Source organism: Myotis daubentonii, chromosome 12 (genome assembly GCF_963259705.1).
Source record: "Myotis daubentonii chromosome 12, mMyoDau2.1, whole genome shotgun sequence".
In the NCBI taxonomy this organism is placed as follows: Eukaryota; Metazoa; Chordata; class Mammalia; order Chiroptera; family Vespertilionidae; genus Myotis; species Myotis daubentonii.
This window is the reverse complement of record NC_081851.1, coordinates 44,226,500-44,251,812: the sequence shown is the minus strand read 5'-3', so window position 1 is coordinate 44,251,812 and position 25,313 is coordinate 44,226,500. Positions and strand designations below refer to the sequence as shown.

The following is a 25,313-nucleotide window of genomic DNA, read 5'->3' as shown; positions in this document are numbered from 1 at the left end:
ATTTGATGATGCTATGCTGCTGGCTTTGAACATGGGAGGTGGGGCCAGTACAATAAAATAATAAATTTGTGTGCCACTAAATTTCTGGCAATTTGCTAACATAGCAATAGGAAACTAATACAGCATGGGAGAAGTATTAATGGACTCTGGCTTAAAAAAACACACCCTGCAAAATTGAAATGAATAATGACATTTTTCAAAACTTATAATATTTAATAGATGCAAAAATGTGTAAAGGCTAATATAACACACAACCAAGTATTATCCACTCAAGTTAAGAAATAACCCATCCAACTTCATTTTCCTATCTTCCTTTGGGAGGTGATCAGTATCCTAAATTTGGCATTTATTATTCCCATACAGTTTTATACCTGTATCTCCAATCAATATGTAATACTGCTTTGCATGTTATTCTATATAAGTGACATCATGGTGTGTGTTTTCCTATGCAGCTTTTTCTTTTATATTTAATGTGCTTTAAGATGTGGGCAAAAGAGGCCACATGCTGACCTGACAAGCTCAGGGAAGGCCTGCATGGCGGTCATGCAAACTCAAGACCTAAAGTAACCACAAAGGATGGTCTAAAATTGAAACTTTAACTAAAAGCAGTTATGGTAGGTAGTCATGTCCTAGGTCCGTATTTTCCCTGGTAAGGTCAATCTTTACCTTAACTTTTTGCGTCGAAGATAACATACCTACGAAACCTCAGAGTCACTTGTAACTTCCCTTTTTCTGGACCCCTCGGGGCACAACCAAATGCGGTTGTCCTGGGGGCCAGGACAGAGACCATAAATTCCTTCATTGATATTGTTACCATGTTAAATGTTACTGTACCCATCTAAGTAAAAGAAGTTTGTGTCTATCACTTTACTTTTTATCCACTCCCAGAGGTCTCCGCCTTTGCTTTCTATCACCAATAGTTTTCATGTAGCCCGCTACATCTCCTCCTTTGATTATAATGTATAAAACAGTGAAAAACCGCCATTCTCCGGAGCATTATCCCAACCCGCTGAGATTCTGCTTCCCGGCAATTGTCGACAGTTTGGCACAAATAAATTCACAAAAAATTCTTTACAGGTTTGAATGTTTTTATGTTAACAGAAAATTACTATTGTTGAACTATTCTAGTGACTACATGTTACCTGATTGCATGAGGGCGTCATGCTTAATTTGTCAGTTCTGCTCATCAGCGTTTAAGTTGTTACCAGTTTGGCTTTTACAAACCATGGAGCCATAAACATTTTTGAGCTTGTCTCTTGGTGCATTTCTGCATGGGTTTCTCCGGGGTTGATTTCTAGGAGTGAAATTGCTGGGACCTTAGAGGAACACGTTTTCCAGAGAGTTCCAAAGTGCTCCTCACAGAGGTCAGGCCAATCTCTATTCAACCAGCAATGCACAGACCCGGTGGTGATATTGTTAGACTGTAAAATTTTTGCTGATCTGATGTGTGTGAAATAATATTGTGTTGTGATTTTAACTTTCATTTTCTGGATTGCTATAAAATTGAGCACCTTATCCTATGTCTTATAGGCCATCTCTGTTTTTTTCCTCTATAAATTGCCTGCTCATTTCTTTGCCCATTTTAAAAAATAGAGCTAGTTTTCTTTCTCTCAATAGTTTGTAGAAATTCTTTTTTAAAAAAATATATTTTATTGATTTTTCACAGAGAGGAAGGGAGAGAGATAGAGTCAGAAACATCGATGAGAGAGAAACATTGATCAGCTGCCTCCTGCACATCCCCCAGCGGGGATGTGCCCACAACCCAGGTACATGCCCTTTACCGGAATCGAACCCGGGACCTCTCAGTCTGCAGGCTGACACTCTATCCACTGAGCAAAACCGGTTTCGGCAAAATTCTTTATATTATTTTTGATACTAATCCTGTGTGTGTTGTAAATATCTTCTTCACCCTTTTGGTGGCTTGTCTTTTCATGAAGACATGGTGTCTATTGTTAAGCCCAGATTTCAGGATCCCCAAAAGACCACCAGGGAGCCGAGTCTGATGCAAAAGTAAAAGAGCCTTTATTCGAGCTAGCTCGAGCTCCCCGTCTACCACACTTGCCGACGCAGCGGCAGGAGGCAGAGAGAGAGAGAGAGAGAGAGAGAGAGAGAGAGAGAGCTCTGTGGGGAGAGGGGTTTTATAGGGGGATTGGAGTAAGGGGAGGAGAGAGGACTGTGGGCCGTGCCGATTGGCCAGGCACAAGTCGGGGTCTTGTTACACAGGATGTGGTTGTGTCTATGGCACGCACTTCCTTTGATTATCATTGGTTAGTTTAAAGAAATCCTAGGTGTGGCTAGCAGAGGCTTGGGCTTCCGGGAACAAGCTCCTTGCTGAGCACATGGCTAATGGCTGCTGCCCAAAAATGGAGGATCCGGGGCAAGATGGAGGGCGTAGCCCTTGCCCTTTCATCTATGAAGGCAGGGATATCATCTTATTCCAAGGGAGCATTTGGGCAGAAATTCAGTTTCATGATCCACCCAGGACTTGAAAATAAGTTATCTAGTCTGTTAACTTACTTTCAAGGCTGGGCTGGTGCAGATAGTTAAAGGTGTTCCATAAAATGATTTCCGAAGTGAGGAGTATCTTCTGGACGCGTTCAGTTTTGTTAATGATTTCTCATGAAATGATACCCAAATATTTATTTAAATCAGATATCACAAACTCAATGCCTACAGGGGCCCGGTGGCTAACATAAAAGATTAAAATGGGCTGGGTGGCACATACAGCCTTCTTAGAGGCACTTATTTGAGGCTGCCTTAAGTGTTTAATCCTCACAACAACCCTGTGAAGTAGATGCCAGTATTAGTCTCATTTCACAAATAAGGAAACCTAGGCTTGGAGAGGTTAAGCAACTTGCTCAAGGTCACATCATCCAGATAGTAAAAACACAACCACCACCAGGATTCAAAGCTAGGCTGTCTGCCTTTAGGGCCCACAACCCTGACTGTGATGCTACAATGCTGCTTCAGGTACAAGAAATAGTTCACGTTTCTCTTAACTGTACTACAAGGAATATGGCAGTGCTGGTGAGATTATGAATGGCATCGGGCAGTGGGCCTCAGTGTTTAAGTACTAATAATCAAATTCAGTAACTTTATAATATAGCTCTGACCAAGTAAAAGATTTTTGTGGGCTGCCACATTATGACCTTTGACATGGCCCAGAATGAATTGTTTGTTTACAACCTGAACTACCCTCGGGGTAATCAGGTTCCTAAGAGCCATGTATACTACAGAACCTCTTTCCAGTCACAAGTACCTCCCTGTAATATGATGCTTAGGAATGTGGAGTCCTCAGTACAACCTCACAGACCTTAATCATATCTCACAGTGTCTTTTCAGACCGAAGTTGCTATTGATGCAGCAGTCACAGGACCTGGGACTGATGTTCCTGGTGTCCACTGGCTTTCCACTGAACCTTGTGAAAATGGTTGTTTTTTTCCTCCCAGGCCAAAGCAAGTGTCTTGATATCTGTCACTTACTTGAAAATACTGCAGCATTGACGTGCAATGCTGTTTAGTTAGTTAGATTAAGCTTCCATTCCAGGGGCAATCTATGCCCCAGAGGCGTCAGCCAGCATTCTATCACAATGGTCGGCTGCCAAGGTGGCCCTTACAAGTGCTGTATTTTGCTCCACAGCAGACACTGCTAATCAGCACAATGATATAAATGGATTTTATCTGATGAATTTAGTGGCTTGGTAATTAGCATGGGGAATGATAGATAACAGCTCTTACTGATGAAACTAAAGATAGTCAAGGTATGTGAATAGGTTAGAATATTTTAGAGGCATTCCTCACATTTGCCCAAACAGGGTTTAAGAGTCTAGTAAGGTCATTAGAATGAACCTGTAAAAATGGTGCAAACACTTGATCCTGAGCCACTCCTGTCTCCCAACATAGTTTTTTGTTATTTTTTTTTTGGGGGGGGGGGGGGAGGGAAGGTGTTCTTGTTGGCTTATGCTGACCATGAGGATACTGAAATGCCTCTGAGATGTTGGTTCCTCCTCCAGTGAAGTATTTATGCCAGGGAGTGCTTGGGTCACTTAAAAACGACAGGAGCTGGGCCTTTGTGGAACCTACGGAGCAGGTTGCATGAAATGTTCTGTGCCTCATTACTCATGAATGTTTATTTAATAGATGTGTCTACATAAAGAGGTAAAATATGGTCTGAGATTTGCTTTTGTCATAACTTAATAGCAAGGTAATGAGTAGGCAGCTGACTCTCACCTACTTCAAAACGTCTCAAGCTACTTACAGACTAAAAATTAACTTAGGCTAGTTCCCCAAGACAAGATAGTGGAGAGTCAGATCTCAGAGGTGAGAGGTGGTGACGGGAGGCCCCAGGAGTAGCCGGTCATCCTTGCTTCCCAGGCTCTCCATGCTGTAGATGGGCCTTTGAGACCAGACTGGAGCCGGCGGCTCTCTACGCTTCCTTCCCCAGCCGCGTGAGGTTGCCTGCGAAGGCTGATGGGAATCTGAGTCTGTATGAGCTGCAGAACCAAGCACCTCCTGGAAGCCTGTCCCCTCCCACAACAGGAAACAAACAGAAAAGCTGGGCTTCGGGAACCAGCTCTGCAGAATGCTTGCCAGTAAACATTTTAAAGTCTGAATTAGAGAAGTGGGTTTTTAGTTTGCATTTTTAAAAACAATATCCACAGCTCACTGTGCTAGATTATAGAAGCCTGGAGACACAGCCAGCAAGACCGTAAAGTGAGGCCTCTTTACTAGTGTGGCAGTTTAAACATATGTCCACAAACTCTTTGATACACCTCCCTCCAAAAAGTGGAGCTTAACTACTTCCCCTTGAGTGTGAGCTGTCTTGCTAATGGAGTAGCATGCAGCAGCAGTGACAAGGTATGGCTCCTGAGACTCAGTCATAACAGGCACTGTGGCTTCCTCCTCGCTCTTTCTCTTGGTCACTCACTCAGCGGGGGACACTCAGAGGACACTGGACAGCCCAATGGAGAGGTGCTTGTGGCGGGAATGGAGGCCCCCTGCCACTATGAGGCCTTCTGCCAGCAGCCATGCGAGCAGACCGTCTCAGACGCAGATCCTTCAGCCCCAGTCAAGCGTTCAGATGGCAGCTACCCCAGCTGACTTCATGACGCAACATCACAGGAGACCCCGGGCCAAGGCACCCAGCTAAACCACTCCTCAATTCCTGACCCACAAACCTGTGAGATAAGGAATGCTAGTTGTATTATTACACTGCTAAGTCTTGGGGTAACTTGTTATATATAGCAAAGGTAACCAGCACAAGTAAGTTACCCTCTAGGTGAGTAGTTCTTACCCTTTGGGGTGTCAGGGATCCCTTTGAGAATCTGATAAAAGCGATGGACACTCTCCTCAGAAAAATGTGCAGTCACAAAAACACATAGCTCACGGTTTCTGGAGGATCAAATATTCTGATAAAGTCCACGAATGGGTGTCAAGTTAAAAACTCCTTTAACTATTACAGTAGTGCAAGGTTGAGCTCTTTCCCACAAAATCCTTTTCCTGTGGATGACTAATTTGCAACATTTTAAATCCTTTCCTTCAGTTTATTTTTCCTTGAGATAGAAGAACAGGCTAGAGAAGGACCCCTGAGCCCCACCACATTTCCCTAGGCTCTTTCCGCCCGTGCATTTCTGAGAGCAAAAGGGTCAAACTAACTTTTCTCATGGTTCTATTTCTGTGACTCAATTCTTCTGGAAGAGTGAGGGTGAATGGTGGTATTTCCAGAATCAGTAGTTATTAGGAATACAGGAAGGAAGTGTGTTCCTGAAAGATTAAAGCCCCAGGGTTCAGAGCTAAATGAGTTGGCTTGGTTCATATTCTCAGGACACGCTAGAGCATTTCGGGGAATCCCACTGAGCTCATTCTCTGTCCACTGGAGCCCCTCCCTCCTTGTTTTCATATTCACTTATTTCTGGCTGACATCACTGGTACAGAGAAGCCTAGTGATTTCTCCCCATCTTCTGCCTGGGGAGATAAAGGCCTCTAAGGGGACATAGACACAGGAGAAAACAATTGAACTTCCTCTCTGAGGTCAGTATCTGCTAAATCCCTTGAGGCCATCATCTCTTTTCTTTTTTTAAAAAAATATGTTTTTATTGATTTTAGAGAGGAAGGGAGAGGGAGAGAGAGACAGATGCATCAACGATGAGGGAGAATCATTGATTGGCTGCCTCCTGCACACCCCACACTGGGGATTGAGTCAGGCATGTACCCTGACCTGGAATCAAACCGTTACCTCTTGGTTCATAGGTCAACGCTCAACCACTGAGCCATGCTGGCTGGGTGAGGCCATGATTTCTGATCAAACCAAAGATAGTAATTGCAGCTCTCTGAGTCACTTCTGCTTTGGGAACCCCAGCATGGTTCTCATTTCCATCCATGAGCACATTTCTCTGGGCTGCAGAATGTCGTGTAACGCAGGCAGTGTAGACCAGGAAGAGAGGCAGTGCTTGGTGGCATGATGATGTGATATTTGGGGTAAATTAGGACATCTTCACAGGGGCTGGGCATATGATACTGGAACTGTGGAGCGGTCTGGGTTCAGAAATATTTGTTAGCTAAAACATGAGGATAGAACTTGCTCGTGCCCTAGCCATTTTGCTCAGTGGCTAGAGCATCAGCCTGAAGCTTGAAGGGTCCCGGGTTTGATTCAGGTCAAGGGGCACATGCCCAGGTTGTGGGCTTGATCCCCAGTAGGGGGTGTGCAGGAGGCAGCTAATCCATGATTCCCTCTTATCATCGATGTTTCTATCTCTCTCTCCTTCTGCCTTCCTCTCTCTCTCAAATAAAATCAATAAAAACATATATTTTTTTTTTTTAAAAAGAGCCCTGAAAACTGACCGGTAGGGGAGGAAGAGAAGCCCGCTAAAGAGTGAGGGGATTGGTTGATTGAAGAGTTTGGGAGAAGAACTGGGAGGACGAGATGTGAGAGAAATCAGTGGATGAGGGAGTTTAAGAATGGAGGGAATGTTAAGTAGTTTCACATATGAACTGAGGGTTCAGGGAAATGAAAGTTGAAACATGTCTGTTGTAGTTAGCATGTAGTTAGCATGGATCGTCTTGGCAAGAGCTTGTCAGTAGAGTGGAGGACGTGAAAGCCTGATTGGAGCAGGCTAAGGAGTGAATGAATTGACGTGGTTCCCATAAAAATGGCTAAACAGTAGTCACCCAAGGTTTGCGACTGGATAAGGCAGAGAGTTCTGTCAGCCACGATTTTGGGCTGCAGTCGAAGAGGAAGCTGGGAGGTTCTTCTGAAAGGATCGTTTTCATTTTGATGTTTGTTCATAGTCTACTTTCACTGAATGAGTAAAATTATATTTTTAATAAACAGAGGTAGCTCTCTAGAGATGGGAACTTCTGGTGTGGACAAGATGCCACTAAATTAACATAAAGAAATAGATCAAAAGCCATCTGCCCAAACTAGAACTGTCAGAGAAGAAACAGCCTTGCCAGGCACAGTGACATAAGCTGATCATGAATCAAAGAACTGAAGGATGAAGGGTTCTGAGGGGAGAAGCAGGTGATCCACAGGTGGGGGATGAGGTGATAAAATGGTCTCTGCTGCCTTGTCTAAGTGGATATAACCTGAGATACTCAGTCTCTCTGAATAATTAGCACCAGTCTGAGATGTATCTAGAGAGCAAAGAGGAGATGGACAAATTGCAGCAAATAATTCTAAGACTTCGATTCAGGACACAGAGAACATAAGAGTTGTAGTATTATTTCATTTTAAATAAATTTATTTCCTTTACATTTTAACAAAACATTTTCTGTGTTTAATAATAATCTTTCTAGTTAAAAAAAAAAAAAAGTGAGTATAGACAACATTTTCCAAGAAGCTTCCCCAGGCTGCTGGCAGGTCCTGCCCTCATGATTCCTGCTGTGGTTCTCTGTGCTCAGGATTCACTGAAGGCCTATCACCAACCTCTAGGGCTATGTTACTATGACAACCAGTCTAGTGATTCTGTCTCTTGGAGACACTGGCTACCTATGATGCCCAGCCCTTTGGCAGAGCTCAGTATGTGGGTCCTATGGGCCACACTCCCTTAGGCCTGCTTTCAGATTTAGATAACATCTCAAGCCCCATGGGAAGCGCGTTTCCTGGCGGAACCCTGTTCCCACTGCAGACTTCCCTGCCACTGCCCTGCTGCTGGTCCCTGCACCCATTGCTGCTGAGCTGGTGTGTCCTGCTGGGACACCTATTATATTGTGTAGGCCAGAAAGATTGAATGTGAGGGCCAGCACCAACTTCCAGGAAGCAAGGCTGAAAGCCCACAACTCTTCCACCATGTGCTCAGTCTCACAAAAGCCCAGCTGCCTACGTGCTGTATCCAAAGAAACTGCCACCATGCCTATTAAAAGACAGGAAGCAAAGTCATAAAATATACATTTCCTGCCAAACATTTGGTGACAACCAGATATAAGAAGAGGAACCATAAAATAGGAATGTGAGGGTGACCGTTACATGCCCAGATGCCTTTCCTGTTGAAGAACAGCAGCTTGGACGATGGCGTGGGGAACTTGGTCACGTGGCTGTGAGTCTAGTAGGACAGTCACACAGGCAGCTCTCTTGCTTGTGAGCTGAGAAGGACCGAGCCAGCCTCCAGGTTGGTTTCTGGGAGCACTGGGCTCTTCGATGTCACAGTGAAGCAAATGTTGGATATTCTACAAAGTTAGAAGCAGATCAGACTTATTTTGCTGACCTTAGAGGCCATGTGACTTCTTTGGTGGCTGCGGCTGACTATGGAAAGTCCTTAGTACATGTGGTGGCATTTGAAGCTGAGGAATCTTGTCACAGCAATGCAGCAGGCACTTTACAATGAACCCCAGAGTGCCTCCTAACATCCCAGAGACCTTGTGCCAGTTGTCGACACCCTCAGACCCCACCTTGTGCCTCCTGGACCCACCTCCTCCTGAAATTGAGTCCACCTTCAATGCCTACAAAGAAAGCTTTTGGAAAATGTGGAACAACTTTATTGTTTTTGTTTAAAATAACAAATCCTATGGAATAAAAGCCTAATATGCAAATTGACCATCACACCCTCACACAAGATAGCCACCCCCCATGTGGCCACAAGATGGCCGGCAGGGGAGGGAAGTTGTGGACGACCAGGCCTGCAGGGGAGGGCAGTTAGGAGCGACCAGGCCTGCAGGGGAGAGCACTTGGGGGCAATCGGGCCAGCAGGGGAGCAGTTAGGCGTTGATCAGGCTGGCAGGGGAGCAGTTAGGGGTGGTCAGGCTGGCAGGCAGAAGCGGTTAGGGGCAATCAGGCAGGCAGGCAGGTGAGTGATTGGGAGCCAGCAGTCCTAGATTGTGAAAAGGATGTCCGACTGCCTGTTTAGGCCCAATACCACAGGGATCGGGCCTAAACAGGCAGTCGGAATCCCCTGAGGGGTCCCAGATTGGAGAGGGTGCAGGCCAGGCTGAGGAACACCCCCTCAGTGCACAAATTTCATGCACCAGGCCTTTAGTTTTATTATAAAAATTCAAGTAATATAAAAAAGGACAACTAAGTTAACACACACACACACACACACACACACACACACACACACACACCCTTCAGGGTAAATCCTATTGCCCAAAGACAACCATTCCTAATCCTATATGATAAAGAGGGAATATGCAAATTGACCATCACTCCACCACAAAGATAGCAGCGCCCACAGCAGAGGTGGGGTTTCCGTAACACAAGATGGCTGCACCCACAGTGGAGGTCGAGTTCCCGTAATGAGCCTTAATGAGTAATCAGGGACTTGAGGCTGCATCCCCCCACCCCTGTGGGGTTGACAGGGGACCTCAGGCTGCACCCCCCTACCCTGGCGCCAGGCCCGGGAACCTCAGGACATGCCCCTAACTCGACAGGGCTTGTCGGGGGACCTCAAGGTGCACCCCTGCCCCAGTGCTGGGCCAGGGGACCTGAGGCTGCTCCCCTCACCCCGGGCCGGGAGACCTCAGGCTGTGCCCCTCTCCCAGCGGGGCTTGACGGGGGACCTGAGGCTGCGACCCCCTCCCAGCGGGGCTTGACAATGATGGGACTGGCCGGGTCTGGATCTAGCCCAATTGGGAGGGGGGTGGCCAGGTCTGGGTCTTGCGCAATTTTGAGGTGCACGTGGGTGGGTGGGGACTTGACTCTGGGTCCCGTGGTGTGCCCCAGACTCTGACAGGAGGAAGATTTTCATATATATTTTACTAATTTTCTTTCATCTCTGACACTTCTATTATAGAGAAAGGGCAAATAGCAATATTAAAATATTTCCCCTAATTAATCCCCCTTTAATGTGTATGAATTTTGTGCACTGGGCCACTAGTATATATATATATATATATATAGATAGATAGATAGATAGATATGTGGATAGATAGAATAACTGATAAAATTCTATAAAAATATGAGCATACTCTGCTTAAAATATATTTTTCTTGATTTCAGAGAGGAAGGGAGAGGAAGGGAGATAGAAACATCAATGATGAGAGAGAATCATTGATTGGCTGCCTCCTGCATGCCCCCTCCTGAGAATCGAGCACACAACCCAGGTATGTGCCCTTGACCGGAATCGAACCTGAGACCCTTCAACCTGCAGTTCTGTCCAGTGAGCCAAACTAGGGCTGGGGTGGCTGGGGTGAAGGTGGGACAGGCGGGGCTTCCTGGTGTTACTATTTTTTTTTTATTATTGATTTCAGAGAGGAGGGGAGAGTGATAAGAGATAGCAACATCAATGATGAGAATCATTGATTGGCTGCCTCCTGCACGCCCCCTACTGGGGGGCGGGGGATCAAGCCCGCAACCCAGGCATGTGCCCTTGGCACGAATTCAACCTGGGACCTTTTAGCCTGCAGGTCGACGCTCTATCCACTGAACCAAACCAGCTAGGGCTGGTTGTTGCTATGTTTAATAGCAATTCTTCTGTTTTGCACTAAGGATAACATCAGCTCTGTTTTAAATAGCTCTGTATTTTGTTATTGTGATATTTTTCTATTCTTTTCTCTCTTTTAAAATGAGAAGTGGGGGCTGAATTTTATCAAGTGCTGTTTCAGCATCTGTTGAAATGATTGTATTTTTCACTATTTAACCCAGTGATATGGGTGATATCTTATTGTTAATATTAATTATAGTTGCCTTTGTATCAAGTCCTTTAATCATTCCTGGGATAGAGTCTCTTTGGCCATGGTGTAATGATTTCCGTAATGTATTAATTAAATCTATTTTATGTATATTTTAATGTGAGATTTGTGTGTGGTTTATAACTGCAGATGAAGATTTTCTAGAGCAGTGCTTCTTATCCTTTCTCATTATTGCCCTCCCTGTGGAGACTTTGAGACATTTTATCTTTATGTATGTACTCACAAGCCAAGAGCTTTATTGATGCAGCAGGCACTTTACAATGAACCCTAGAGAGCCCGCCCTCTCTGGGAGGATGTTTGTACAAACCCTCCAGGGTTTTCCACTTCAAAAACACAAGTTCTCCCTTTCAACACAGGCCGTGGATCTGCACCGCCCAAATCATCCCTCCCCGTCTTAAACAGGCAGTGCCCACAGGTACACCTGACCAACACTGGCCAGCCAGCCTGGCAGACAGTCCCAGTGTCAGTTCTACATTAGCTGTGGACAAAGGCGCAGACTGTCAGATCCTACAAAGGCTTTAGGAAACAAACATAAGACAATTTCTTCCTCCACCTTGAAAATAAGCCCTAATCGGTTTGGCTCAGTGGATAGAGCATCAGCCTATGGACTGAAGGGTCCCAGGTTTGATTCCGGTCAAGGGCATGTACCTTGTTTGCGGGCACATCCCCAGTTAGGAGGTGTGCAGAAGGCAGCTTATCGATGTTTCTCTCTCATCGATGTTTCTAACTCTCTGTCCCTCTCCCTTCCTCTCAGTAAAAAAATCAATAAAATATATTTAAAAAATAAATAAATAAAATACACTTCAGTGGATGCATGTCCTGAAATAGTTGGGAGTTCCTGGGAATATGGTTCAATGTCAATCCCTTTTTAAAATTGATTTTTAGAAAGAGGAGGGAGAGAGGGAGAGACAGACACATGAGAGATAGAGATAGAGATGAGAGAGAGAGAGAGAGAGAGAGAGAGAGAGAGAGAGAGAGAGAGAGAGAGAAATATGGATGGGAGAGGATTGGCTTCCATATGTAGTTTTATATATCTTGGAATGAACTAGGCAATAGGGCACATTTTTTATACTCACCCAAGGATACGTTTTTATTGATTTTTAGAGAGCGAGAGAGGGAGAGAGAAACATTGTGTGAGAGAGACACATAGATTGGTTGCCTCCCACACATGCTCCTACCAGGGATTAAACCCACAACCTTTTGGTGTACAGGGCGATGCTCCAATCAACTGAGCCACCTGGCCAGGGCTATTGGCCCTTTCTTTAAGGCATCAATCACAGATAGGCCCTTCAGCGTATGGGTCAGAATATTTGCAACATCTAGTGGATAAGCAGGCATAGGATAGGAGAGAAGACTGAGGAGTGAGGCCTAGAATGTCTCCAGATCCCTAAAGTTGTATGCATTACACATAAGGCCTTAGCAAGAGAACACGACACCATGGAGAGCAAGACTCCACTGGGGCAGCTGCTCGTCAAGGATTGACAGTGCGTAGCTGGGTTTGAAGTCAGGAAGAAGTAGGGGACAGAGGTTGGACTCACAAGCTGAGCTGTAGATTGGGAGGTAGCAATGGTATTAAAGTGCACATGGTTGAGGGCCCAAGACTGTCCTCAAAGGCTTATTTTATTGCACATGCTTCCTTTGGAGCTTCAGTCTTATCTTCAAGGGATAGAATTCCTTGATTGCCATTTTTAAAATAAGGTCATTAGCCTCGGAGAGTTGGGTGGGATTTAGCGTTCACCCGTATTGTAGTAGATAATAATATGTAGTGGCCGGCTAAGGTGACTCCAATGAGTAATACTCCTGTATAACCAATCCCCTCCCATTGAATGCAAGTGGAACCTGTGACCTGCTTCTAACCAGTATGCATGGCAAAGGTGAGGGGATGTCAATTCCTTGCTTAGGCGTGTCCTATGGCTAAGGTCACTCCTTGATTACGTTTGTTATGTAAGACTGTTGAGGAGAGAGGGATTCTCCTGTTGGCCGTGAAGAAGCGAACTGCCATGTGGTGAACTGCCTATGGAGAGGGCCACGTGGGAACAAACTGCAGGCGGCCTTAGGACCTGAGGGTAGGCAGCGGTCAGGAAGACGCTGGGCCCTGAGCCCTGCAGACATAAGCAAATGAATTCTGCCAACAACCGATGACCTTGGAAGCAGACCCCCCCTCCCTCGCCCCCCACCAGTCAAACTACCAGATGAGAACACAGTGCAGCCAACATCTTGATTGCTACCTGTGAAACTCTAAGCCCAGGACCCAGCTAAGTTATGCCTGAACTCCTGAACCAAGGAAAGCATAAGAATAAATATGTGTTCATTGAAGCCACAGAATTTGTGGTAATTTGTTATGCAGCTACAGAAAACTAACACACACACACACACACTCACGCACACACACACACACACACACACACATACATGGACACTTCAAGTTGAATTCTTTTCTACATTTCTTCCCTCTTCCCAAGTGATTAGCTTAATATTTATTAGGTGAAGTTTGGACTTTCAGATTGTTAAAAAATATTGTTCTTTTCATTCATATGTTCAAATTTTATGAGCATATATTTTTGTGTTCTATTTTCTTATTTTTAAATTTTTATGTATTGGTTGGTATCTCCTTCCTCAATTCAAAATTTATTAAATTATGGCTTTACTTTTCAAATACTTAGCTTTTGGTTTTACTTATTGAGCCCAGTGAAATTATTTTTCATTTTCAAAAGTATCTCCTTCTACTTTTATTGTCACATTTGCTTCTTCCTCTTTAGCCTGGCTTGTCTTCTAATTCTTTTTCTAATATCTTCAGTGGAATTCTTTCTAAAATGTTCTCTTTTTATCAACCACTGAAACAGAGAAAATTTCAAATTATAAAATTTTCTAAAAGTACTGCTTTGAATACATTCCAGAGATTACTGTGGCATGTTTTAACCATCATTGTTTTCTGAATAAACTCCTTTTGTGTTCTTGATTTTCTTTCCAATTCAATTGCTGATTCAGTCAAAAATTTAAAATTTCCAAGTAGTTGGTTTATTTTTATTTGTTTTGGTCGTTACTTTATATTTCATTCTATTTTGGCCAGAGAACATAGCAAATATCATTTCTGTTCTTTTTGAACTACTTGAGATTGTGTTTGTGGCCTAGCATGTGATATATGAGACCATATGGGAAGTTGCCATGGACAGTTGGAAATTATACACAGTACAAGAGATCTATTAATTCTGTCTCTAAGATACTTCTTCTCAGGGGCTGGGACAGGCTCAGGGGCTAAAGTAAGAGCTGAGGAGCATCCATGAGTATAATTAGTAGGACCCTGGTTCCTGGCAGAGCTGGGAAGGGCACCACTCAAACAACCAAGGAGAGTGTTGTTGAAATAGAGAGAGAGTAGTTAAGAGACTAGCTGTGACAGGCCAGAGAGATGGGGACATAGTGTGTCACCCTCCAAGGGGAGGCAGGGGTCCAACAGTAAATGAGCAGAGAAGTCAGTGAGTTAAAGAGAGAGGTATGGATCTTGCTGAAAATCCCCATGTGTTGTAGTACTTCAGTTGGCTGCATATGGTAGAATCCTCTGGTGCTTTCTCCAGGCTAATAAGTGTTTAGAATTATCTCTAATGATTAACTTCTGTTCTTTCTGGTAGAGAGGGAACATCTTTGCAAATTTATGTCATGCTTTTAGGAAAATAGGGGGAGGGCAAGAGAGCTTTTCTTGTATTTATTTCTCTCTTTCCCCCCCCCCCCTTTTAAAAAATACATATTTTTGTTGATTTCAGAGAGGAAGGGAGAGGGAGAGGTAGAGATAGAAACATCAATGATGAGAGAGAACCATTGCATGCTCCCTACTGGGGATTGAGTCCACAACCCAGGCATGTGCCCTTGACTAGAATCGAACCCAGGACCCTTCATTCTGCAGGTTGTCACTTAAGCCACTGACCCAAATAGGCTAGAGCTTGTATTTACTTCTCAATTGCCTTTAGCTCAAAATAATGTTTAAGCCAGAGTGGCACATTTTGGGGTGGCATATTCTGCTACCCTTCAAGGTCAAGAACAACATACTGTAGCAGAACATGAATTTAAAAGGAGCCTGAATATTGATAATTTCCAAAACCTCTGTACTGGTCCCAGAGGCCTGTCAGACCTGCTGTGTTCTCATTACTTGGGGAAAATACTCCATTTGGTTAAGCTTCCATATTTGCACCTCTATTTTATGCAATGGAATTCAAGCATAATTGAAGATAGGCCAGTAAAATACCTTGCTGTAATTGTTTTTCTAAAAGAACTTTCCAGCCGAAACTGGTTTGGCTCAGTGGATAGAGCGTCGGCCTGCGGACTGAAAGGTCACAGGTTCGATTCCGGTCAAGGGCATGTACCTGGGTTGCGGGCACATCCTCAGGGGGTGTGCAGGAGGCAGCTGATCGATGTTTCTCTCTCATCGATGTTTCTAACTCTCTATCTCTCTCCCTTCCTCTCTGTAAGAAATCAATAAAATATATTTTTTTAAAAAAAGAATTTTCCTTGTACTTATACCCATTTTTGCTTTATGTATTTTGTAACTAGACTTGGGTGGGGGGGGGGTCATCTGTATTCAATGTTCTTAGTATTTTATTATTAAACGTGTCTTTTCCATTATATGATAACCTTTTTCATTTGTTTGAATACTTTTTGTCTTTATCTAGTAGGCAGTGAAAAGCAAAATTATTTTGTTTCTCATAGAAGAGAGTTGAAAGTTCTGATTGTTGATAGTTAGAACCAGATATAGAAAAGAAAATGTTCATTGTTTTAAGTTAATTGCCTGTTACTGCTGAAAAGGAAAATGTGACTTACCACACATACTTACGAGATACAAATAAGCAAAAGACATAATGGAAAAGAAACAGGAAACATAAAATATGAGCCCAGAAAATGGACTAACCATCATAGTAAATGAATACAGTCAAAATGCTTCTACTAAAATCTAAGAGCCTCAGTTCAGATTGAAAAACAAAATCCATTAGTAAATGAATTCTGAGGCCACACAGATGTTTTTTAAAAAGGCAAAACCCAGGAAGTAAGACAACACTTCTATCAAAGTCAAGCAGAAGGAAGGGAGAGGAGGGTTTCTAGAGTGGTTCCTGGCCTCTGAGGGTTCCTCTCATCTCCTCAGCCCAGTTCTCCCACAGGAAGGGGCCACACCCCTCCGAGGTATGCTGCCAAGCGTTCAGGGGGCCCCTGGTGGCTCCCACTGGAGTGGGTAGAAACCGCAGATTCCAAACTCTAGTGAGGAAGAAACATAAGCTTGTGTTTTCCTGAATGCAACTGGACTTCTAGTACAGTCTCCGTTCCATCAAGGTGTCCTGCTCCTCACCCCAGCCGCGTCCCCCCCCCCCCCCCGACACGCCCCACTTTCCTCTGATTGCCTAGTTCTGGAGGACTTCCCATGGCATGGGGTGGGGCAGGGCAGATGCTCCTTGGCTGGTCCAGGACCAGGCTTCTCTCCACTTCTGCGCTGGCCTTGAGTGCCTGCAAACCACCCTGCCAGGCCGCACCAGCCCTGTCTGCCTCCACACGGTGCTCACCCCTTTCCCATCTCCGGGGTCTTGCCACTTCTCTGAGAGGGATTCCGTCTGAAAAGTGAGGCCTACAGATCCGACATGTTCATTCTGACTTTGCAGTCTCTGGGGCTCAGCTCAGGACAGAGGACCCTGGATCCTTCTGCCCATGATCCACCAACAAGCTAAAGACAGCAAATTAGTAGCGCGCAGGCCGTGTCCAGTCCAGGAGATATTTTGTCTGGCGCAGACGGTATTTAAAGATTCTTTTCAAAAGGTTAGGAACATTTTGTTATGAGAGCTTTAGCTTTTAAATCCATCTACCAATTTACAGGAAGTACAGAAGACAGAGGAGCATGTAAATGACACCAGCAAAACCCAGACTGTGGGAAACTCTATACGACAAAGGGAATGGCTTCTTCTTTTTTGTTTTAATTTTTAGAAAAAAATTTTTTTAATTGGTTTGAGAGAGAAACAGATTTGTTGTTCCACTTATTTATGCATTCATTGGTTGCTTCTTGTACGTGCCTTGACCTGGACTGAACCCACCGTCTTGGGGTATCGGGGTGATGCTCTAACCAACTGAACTACCCAGTCAGGGCCAAGGGCTTGGATTCTTTAACAAATACATTGAGGAGACAAAAAGAAGGGGAGCGAGCCCCTAGGCTAAAGGAAACTTAAAAACATCAATCATTTGCAATGTGTGGACTTTGTTTGGATCCCGTTTCAAACAAACTGTAAAATATAAGATAACATAAACATTGATGACCTTCATGAAAAAATTGTAAATGTTAACACTGACAGGCTATTTAATGTGAAGTTCCCGGGGTTTATTTAGTTATGACATTGTGTTATGGTTAGAAACAGGAGTCCTTACTTTTACAAAGAAAAGGGCGAGTATAGGATTTACTTCACAATATTCAGGGTGGGGGGAAGTGAGGCAGATGAAACAAAATTGACCATGAGTTGATAACTAATTGAAACTTGGTGATAAGTGCAGGCAGGTTCATTATATTAATTTGCCGATTTTTAATATGTTTGAAGTTTTCCATAGTTACCTTTTCATTTTATTTTATTAAAAAATTTTAGAGGAGAGTTTCCACATAAACATTCTGAGTTTGGCTTTTCTGGAAGAACATGGGAGGATCTGGTAAGAGGCCAGACCTCCACCCTGCAGCAAACAGCTGGAGTTGAGAAGTGTTGTGGGGCGGCATCTGCCCCCTCAGGAGCCAGGTCTCCACACTCTCTGCCCCCTCAGGAGCCAGGTCTCCACACTCTCTGATGCTCGAGGTGGAGGCCGGGCCACACCCTCTGCCCCCTCTGCCCCCTCTGCCTGCCTCAGCCGCCAGCATTCAGGTTTGCAACTTTCCTTTCCTTCCTTCCCGCACTCTCCTGACCGTGGGGCTGGGTCAAAGGAGCTGCTTGCTCTTCGCTCTTTTTCACTATGCTTTTCTCCCAAGTCTTTTTTCTGTACCATGCATCCTTTTTGGTCCCCGGAGAATCCAGGATTTTGAAACTCAAAAGCATGAGACGAAAAATCCATTAGAAAATTAATTATGAGGACAAGCAAATGTGTTTTTTAAAAGGCAAAACCCAGGAAGTAAGACAAATACTTCTTTCAAAGTCAAGCAGAAGGAAGGGAGAGGAAGATGAGAGGAAGGACCTCTGAGGGTTCCTCTCATCTCCTCAGTCCATTTCTTTCACCGGGAGGGGCCACACCTCTCCCAGATGTGCTGCACAGGCCTTCTGGGGGGTGGGGTGGGGGGGAGGCCCCTCCCGCGCACTCCCCTCCTGCTTTTATCCATCATCACACCCCATTCCTGAGGAAGCGAGCACAGCACACCCTGGCACTTCCAATAAAGACACAGATGGGGCTGGGAAGGAAAAATTACAGAAAATTTGGTTAAGATGTAGATGTGGATCGTATACCTATCAGGATGGCTGATGTTAAGAAGTTGGGTGATATCAAGTTCTGCCAAAGGCGAAGGGACCCAGAAGCGCTCGTGGGCCTGTTAGCGGGTGTAAGCTTTCCGGGCAGCAGCTTGGAAGTGTTAAGCGAAACGGAATACGGACGATCGGCGCCCAGCACTCCTGGACGCTGAGCCCAGAGAAAGTCTTGCCCAGCTCCCCAAAGAAACATGTGCGAGTGAATATGTTCTTGTAGAATCGTTTGTAAGAGCGCAGATTTGGAAACACCCAGAAGTTTACAAATAGTAACGTAGATAAATAAAATGTGAGCTATGCAGATGAGCGCTGTTCAGCAGGTAAAAGGGAATGCTCTGGCCCATACTCGTTTCCGTCAACTTGGAGCCACCTCAAGATCTCAGAATCTTGACTGGGAAAAAGTGAGAAGAGAATGATATGTGCACAAAAGAACACTGAAGGTTATTTCTTTAAAAAAAAAATAGGCACAAAATAATACCAATACTGGGCCTGGATACAAATGGAAATCTAGATGAGTGGGACATACAGAATCACAGGAACGGTAAGAGGAGAAAAATGAGATTGGGGATGGGGTGAAGGGGTAAAAAAAAAAAAAAATGTAAAATTGAGCCGTGCAGGTGCTGATAGAGGTGGTGTGCCTTGGACCAAGGAGACGGCTCATTCCTTCTGCGTACGTGAGGTTTCAGCAAACAGAAAACGAACCAAAACAAAACACCAGTTAATATTTAAAATATTAACCTGACGCATGTGGAAAAAGAACTGAGCGAGTGGCCGTGAATAATTAGAGGTCTAATGTGTGCCCAGAGGTGACAGCGAGGGCTATCTCTCGGGCCTCCTGGCAGAGTGGGCCAGCGGGCAGCCCGGGGAAGTGGGGTGTCCCCTGTGATTCTCCAATGACTGATCTCCTTCTGGGGTCACTCCTTGTTGTGGCCTTGAGTCTCTTGAAACACAGATACTCAGCCTCCTTCCAGCCCTGCCGACTGCTATCAGGGAACCTGCGGGGTCACGAGATTTTCCCACAGAGGTTGTCAGCACGGGGAGGCTTCCACCTGTTATTAGCCGCCAGCTCCTCCAGCAAAGCCAGGGTGTCCTGGGAACAGACACTCCTCCAGCCCCCCTTTTCTTTGGGTGCCTTCAGTACCAAAAGCTGCTTCTCAGACATGTTATATGCTCCTAACTAGAGCTGTCCAGGTTATCTTTTCTTGGGATGTGAAGGGGCAGAGGAGAGTGGTTCTAGCAACGGCTCTGGTTTTGCTTGAAGCCCCACCCGCAGGCAATGAAGGGGAGAAGGACCATGAGTTCTTTGTTGTCTCCTGAGCCCACCCTCCCCCCCCTCCTTCCTTTTCCTTTTACAAACATACCAGGAACTGTGCTGGGCACCATATGATTTGAATCTGACACGACGCCTGCCCTCAGGGAGGCTCCAGTGTAGTGGGGAGCAGGTAGTGAGTGTGGCCACGTGGTAGGTTTGTGAGTGTGAGGGTGCTTTGAGACCACGGAGGTGGGCAGCTACTTCAGATGGGAGGGTATCAGGGGTGGCTTCTTGGAGGCAGTGCTCCTTGCTGAATCTGAAAGGATAAATGGAGTTAACAAGAAGGGGAGAGGTATTCTTGTTGGAGGGAAGAGCACATGGGATGGTTGGGAGGCACGAAACAACAGGAAGCAGTGGGAAGCTGTCAATAGCTCGTCATATCTGGGCTCAGGCGGATTGTGTTAGGACTTAACTGACATCCTACCTCCTCCCTGGAGCCTGCAGAATGGCCACAGCCCATCATGTTCCCCTCCTCTGAATCTTGGGCCAACTTTTACAATCACGTTCCCCTACTGTTAGTGTGTGTGTTTGTGTGTGTGTTTGTGTGTGTGTTTGTGCGTGTGTGTGTTTGTGTGTGTGTTTGTGTGTGTGTTAGTGTGTGTTTGTGTGTGTGTTTGTGTGTGTTTGTGTGTGTGTTTGTGCGTGTGTGTGTTTGTGTGTGTGTTTGTGTGTGTGTTAGTGTGTGTTTGTGTGTGTGTTTGTGTGTGTTTGTGTGTGTGTTTGTGTTTGTGTGTGTGTTTGTGTGTGTTTGTGTGTGTGTTAGTGTGTGTTTGTGTGTGTGTTAGTGTGTTTATGTGTGTGTTAGTGTGTGTGTTTATGTGTGTGTTTATGTTTGTGTGTGTTTATGTGTGTGTGTTAGTGTGTGTGTGTTTATGTGTGTGTGTTAGTGTGTGTGTTTATGTGTGTGTGTTTATGTGTGTGTGTTAGTGTGTGTGTTTATGTGTGTATGTGTTAGTGTGTGTTTATGTGTGTGTGTGTTTATGTGTGTGTGTTTGTGTGTGTGTGTGTGTGTGCGTGTGTGTGCGCGCTCACACGCGAAGGCGTCAATTCCCAGCCCTGGCTTGGAGAAGGGCTCACTGGCCCAAGGCTTCTCCCACCCAGTGCCTTGCATTTAGCCTTCATTCTACCACGGATGGGCCTGATTCACCCAGTTCTGAGCGGATGTGCTGCTCAGTGAGGAGGGAGACCGAGGCCACCGGATCCCACCCCAGTGCATTGGGTGTTCAGTCTGAGAGGCTTCTGCCAGGTTGTGCCTGAACCAGGCTGACATCTGGGCCAGTGCCTAGACCAGTGATGGCGAACCTATGACAGGCGTGTCAGAGGTGACACGCGAACTCATTTTTTTGGTTGATTTTTCTTTGTTAAATGGCATTTAAATATATAAAATAAATATCAAAAATATAAGTCTTTGTTTTACTATGGTTGCAAGTATAAAAAAAATTTCTATTTGTGACATGGCACTAGAGTTAAGTTAGGGTTTTTCAAAATGCTGACACGCCGAGCTCAAAAGGTTCGCCATCACTGGTCTAGGTGAACATTCTTCTGGGAGAGAGAACTGAAAATCTGGTAGCCAGCCTCTCAGATGGTGCCCAGTGATCCCCACTGCCTGGCTTTCATGCCCCGTGTTGTCTCCTTCCTTGAAGCTTGATGGGTCGGCATGACCAACAGAATACAGCAGCAGAGAAGGGGTATGCCTTCAAGGTCAGCTGAACAGAGCCTTAGACTTCCTCCTTAGATTCCATCTTGGACTGCTCACCCTGGAAGGAGCCACCTGCTGTGTGGTGAGCACACTCAGGCAGCCCTCTGGGAGGTCCCCGGGTGAGGAGCCAGGGCCCCTGTCAACGCCCAGTGAGGAGCCATCGTGGACACACCCCCTCCAGCTCCAGTGAAGCTCAGAGGACAGCGGCTTCCTGAGAAACCCAGAGCCGGAGCCACCACCGTAGCTGCATCCAAATTCCTGACTCTCAGATACGCTTAGGAATGTTAAACGTTTGTTTTTAAAGCCGTGGCGTTTTAGGGTAATTTATTACACGCAGTAAATAACCTACACGAAGCATTTAGCAGCTCGGAGTGGCTTTTCCTACTGCATGTTTGGAAAGGCCTCCTGGCCGGGCAGAAATATTAGGGCTCCCAAAAGGTCACAGTCACTCACCCCCGTTCCTTTTTCTCACTCCTTCTCCCTCCCCAGGTACTTCCCTTGATGAGACTAAGAGCCCAACAGCAGACCAGAAAGAAATCTCACCTGGACTTCCCTTAGGTGACTGCCTGGAGCGGCAGGAAAACCAGCTGCCGCGACCCCACCCCCACTGCTCCCGGGAGGTCTCCAGTCAGGGAGGCACTGACATTGGGCACAGGACATTCCCAAAGAAATTGTGTCAACAAGCCAAGCCTCATCAGAACCTTCCATCCTCACCCTACAAAAGCCCTAACGCCTGCTTTTGTTAAATTGGAGTATAAACCTTTACCTCTGGTTATTCAGTGAGTTACCCGTTAGTCCTTGTGCCCACACTCAGTATGGTACAAACCTCACCTTCTGTTAATCTGTTTATCGTTAGTTAATTCACATGCCCCCACCCCCACCCTCACCCCTCAAACCTAAGTTGGTAGAAGAAATGTTTTTTTCCTCCCAACACTCTCAAATCAAAGAATCCCCAGGGACTGTCAAGTGGGAAGTTCTGGGGCCCTTGCAACTGAGTTTTCAGCCTGAACCAACACCTAGTAGGAGAGATGCCTCAGAAATTCACAGTCCCCTCACCCCAGGGATCCACGGAAACATAACTGCTGGACCTTAGGACATAGGGAGGCAGGATGGTAAGAAGCTATAAAAATTCCCTGGCAAGTGGAATGGGGAACTGAGACAGATAGTGGGTTCCAATGGGCCCCACCCAGCACCACGACTCACCTGCCTCCTTCTCCCTGCATGACCACTTCCTTAACCTCTGGCCCTGAGAACAATGAGGTTCTGACCAGCATCAAATAAAGCTTCTGAAACAAACAAAGCTTCCGGTCCGTTGACCACAGAGACAGAGTTTTGGTCAAACTAGAACATCTAGGCCTCAATTGTGTTTCAGCTTGAGGCCCAGAAAAGCAGCAAAACCAGACAAAGTGAACAGGCAAAACCAACTTGTATCAGGACCTACCCTAGTACCAACCAATCAGCAGAGACCATGACGCGGACTCTACACACTTGCTCATTTTGATGAATCATCATATTAAAGGACACACCTGGAAAGCTGATGAATATTCTATTAAGATCCTCCCCTAAAACCTCCCTTAAAATTCCTGCCTTTAGGAAACAGATAAAAACCCTTGAGACAAAGGACCCAGTGCATGCCCTCTCTCTGGCATGCCCATACCTTCCCACCTTCCTCCTTTAGGTGTGTGCCTTTGTTTTCTTTCTCCTAAGCTCCAAGGGGCCCGTCTGAGTAATTTGTTCCCGAGTCCATGCAGCCCAGCTGGCTCACTTCTTCTGCCTCTGTGACTTTCTTTCTAAAAAGCCAAGGCCAATCTCTGAGTAGTCCACTCGCTTCTTCTCTTCGAGTGTGCTTTCACTTTACTTGCTAAATAAACTTCCTCTTGTGCTAGAGTTCTTGCCTCTGAATTCTTTCTTTGCTGAACTCAAGGACCGAGGTTGCTGAACTGAGAGCCCACCTCAGTGCTAACAGTAGTGAGAAGGCTAAAAGGTTAATTCCAATGTAACCCTGGTATCTGGGGGGGGGGGGGGGGGGGGGGGGATGTTAGCAATCTGAATCTGTGCCAGCAAGCCGAGTGTACATTCTTGAGAACCTATCATTAAGTCATTGCCCCTTTCTCCACAAACTGGTCTTGTAAGACCTGTTACCTAAATGCTCCCACTTTACAGAGGCCCTAAACCATGACACAGCCCCTGGAGAGGGGTTATCAGCACTGGCGCCAGGCCAGGCCCTTAGGTATGGTCTCAAGACACCCAACACCTGGGGCTTTTTGCAAAGCCCTCAAAAGGTCCAGAAGTATAATCCATATTTGGGGGACAAAGACACCAAAAGGGGTTAAAAGAAGGGCTTCCACCATATTGGTTTGCTCAGAATTTGAGAGGCAACCTCCTCTGAGTCTGCCGGCGAAATAAAGCTGTGTAACTCCATTTCTCTAAGCGTCACTTGGTTTTACTCTGGTCTTCTACAACAGCCGTAGGGGCAACTGCTGATTTACAGAAGGTGGCAGCTCCTGGTCTGTAGCAGCTTCCTGTTGGGTCTTGGCTTATTTGACAAACACCTAGTACTTGCTATGTGCCAGGCTCTGTCCTAAGCACTTCATAAATATTAAGTCATTTAATTCTCATAACAACCCTCTGAAGTAAATGCTATTGTTGCCTTCATTTTACAGTAAGGATCTCAAGGCATGGAAAGGTCAAGCAATTTGCTCAAAAAGGCACACAGTGAGTGGGTTGCAGAGCAGGGATCCATGCACACCCAGGTGGCCTGGTTCTGTGCTCCGCCCTGAGATGAGAATTGACCCAAAGTTTGTTCAGTGAGTGTTCTGTGCCTCTGGGGCCCTGTGTTTTGGCCAGGGCTTCTGGGGCTGGACAGGGTTATGTATCTTGGTTCTGGGGACAGGAACGCTGGAAGTTCACATCCTAGGCCGTATGTTTACTTGGGGAAACCAGGGGGGTGGGGTGTGTGTGTGTCGTGGGGGTGGGTTGGGGGATGTTCCAAGGCCAACCTCTATACTCAGCCCTGAGGGTCAACCTGAGCCCTGCCTGGGGAAGGAGAGCCTCCTTCCTGATCATGCTCAGTCCTGCCTCCCCAGCTTGGCTCAGCCAGGTAGGCACCTTTGGGGGTGCCCCCGTACTCCCCCATCTGCATAGACCATTATTTCTCAACAAGGGCAATTTTGCCCCCCAGGGATCATGTGGCGAAGTCTAGAGACATGTTTGTTTTTTTACAGATCCTATCTTTATTTAGAATTTGATATTATGTTCAATATGCATTATGTTCAATGCAAAGTTAAGTTTTGCATTAACTTTGATTTTTTTAGTACTGCATTAATTACTTTTCTTATTACTGAGTTTTTGGGGGCCTGCTTAAATTTTATTTTATTTTTTTTAAATTGTTTTATTGCTTAAAGTATTACAAAGAGTATTACATATGTCTCCTCCCCCCCCCCCCCCTTGACAATCCCCTGGCCTCCCCTACCCCCCAGTGTCTTATGTCCATTGGTTATGCTTATATGCATGCATACAAGTCCTTCAGTTGATCTCTTACCCTCCCCTCCTGCGCCCCAACCCTCCCCGGCCTTCCCGCTGTAGTTTGACAGTCTGTTGGAGGCTGCTCTGCCTCTGTATCTATTTTTGTTCATAAGTTTATAATGGTCTTTATTATCCATAAATGAGTGAGATCATGTGGTATTTTCCCTTCATTGACTGGCTTATTTCACTTAGCATAA

At 45.5% G+C, this 25,313-nt stretch overlaps 1 protein-coding gene across 2 annotated transcripts in view; it reads left to right on the top strand.

Moving 5' to 3' along the window:
* The window catches only part of B3GNT2 (UDP-GlcNAc:betaGal beta-1,3-N-acetylglucosaminyltransferase 2), a 244,919-nt gene extending 221,316 nt beyond the window's left edge, over positions 1-23,603 (top strand). For both annotated transcript variants that reach the window (XR_009447951.1, XR_009447950.1), the window contains one exon: positions 22,081-23,603. The gene's annotated coding sequence lies outside the window, so the exon portion shown is untranslated. The remainder of the gene's footprint in view (positions 1-22,080) is intronic.
* Positions 23,604-25,313: the final 1,710 nt, after the last annotated feature.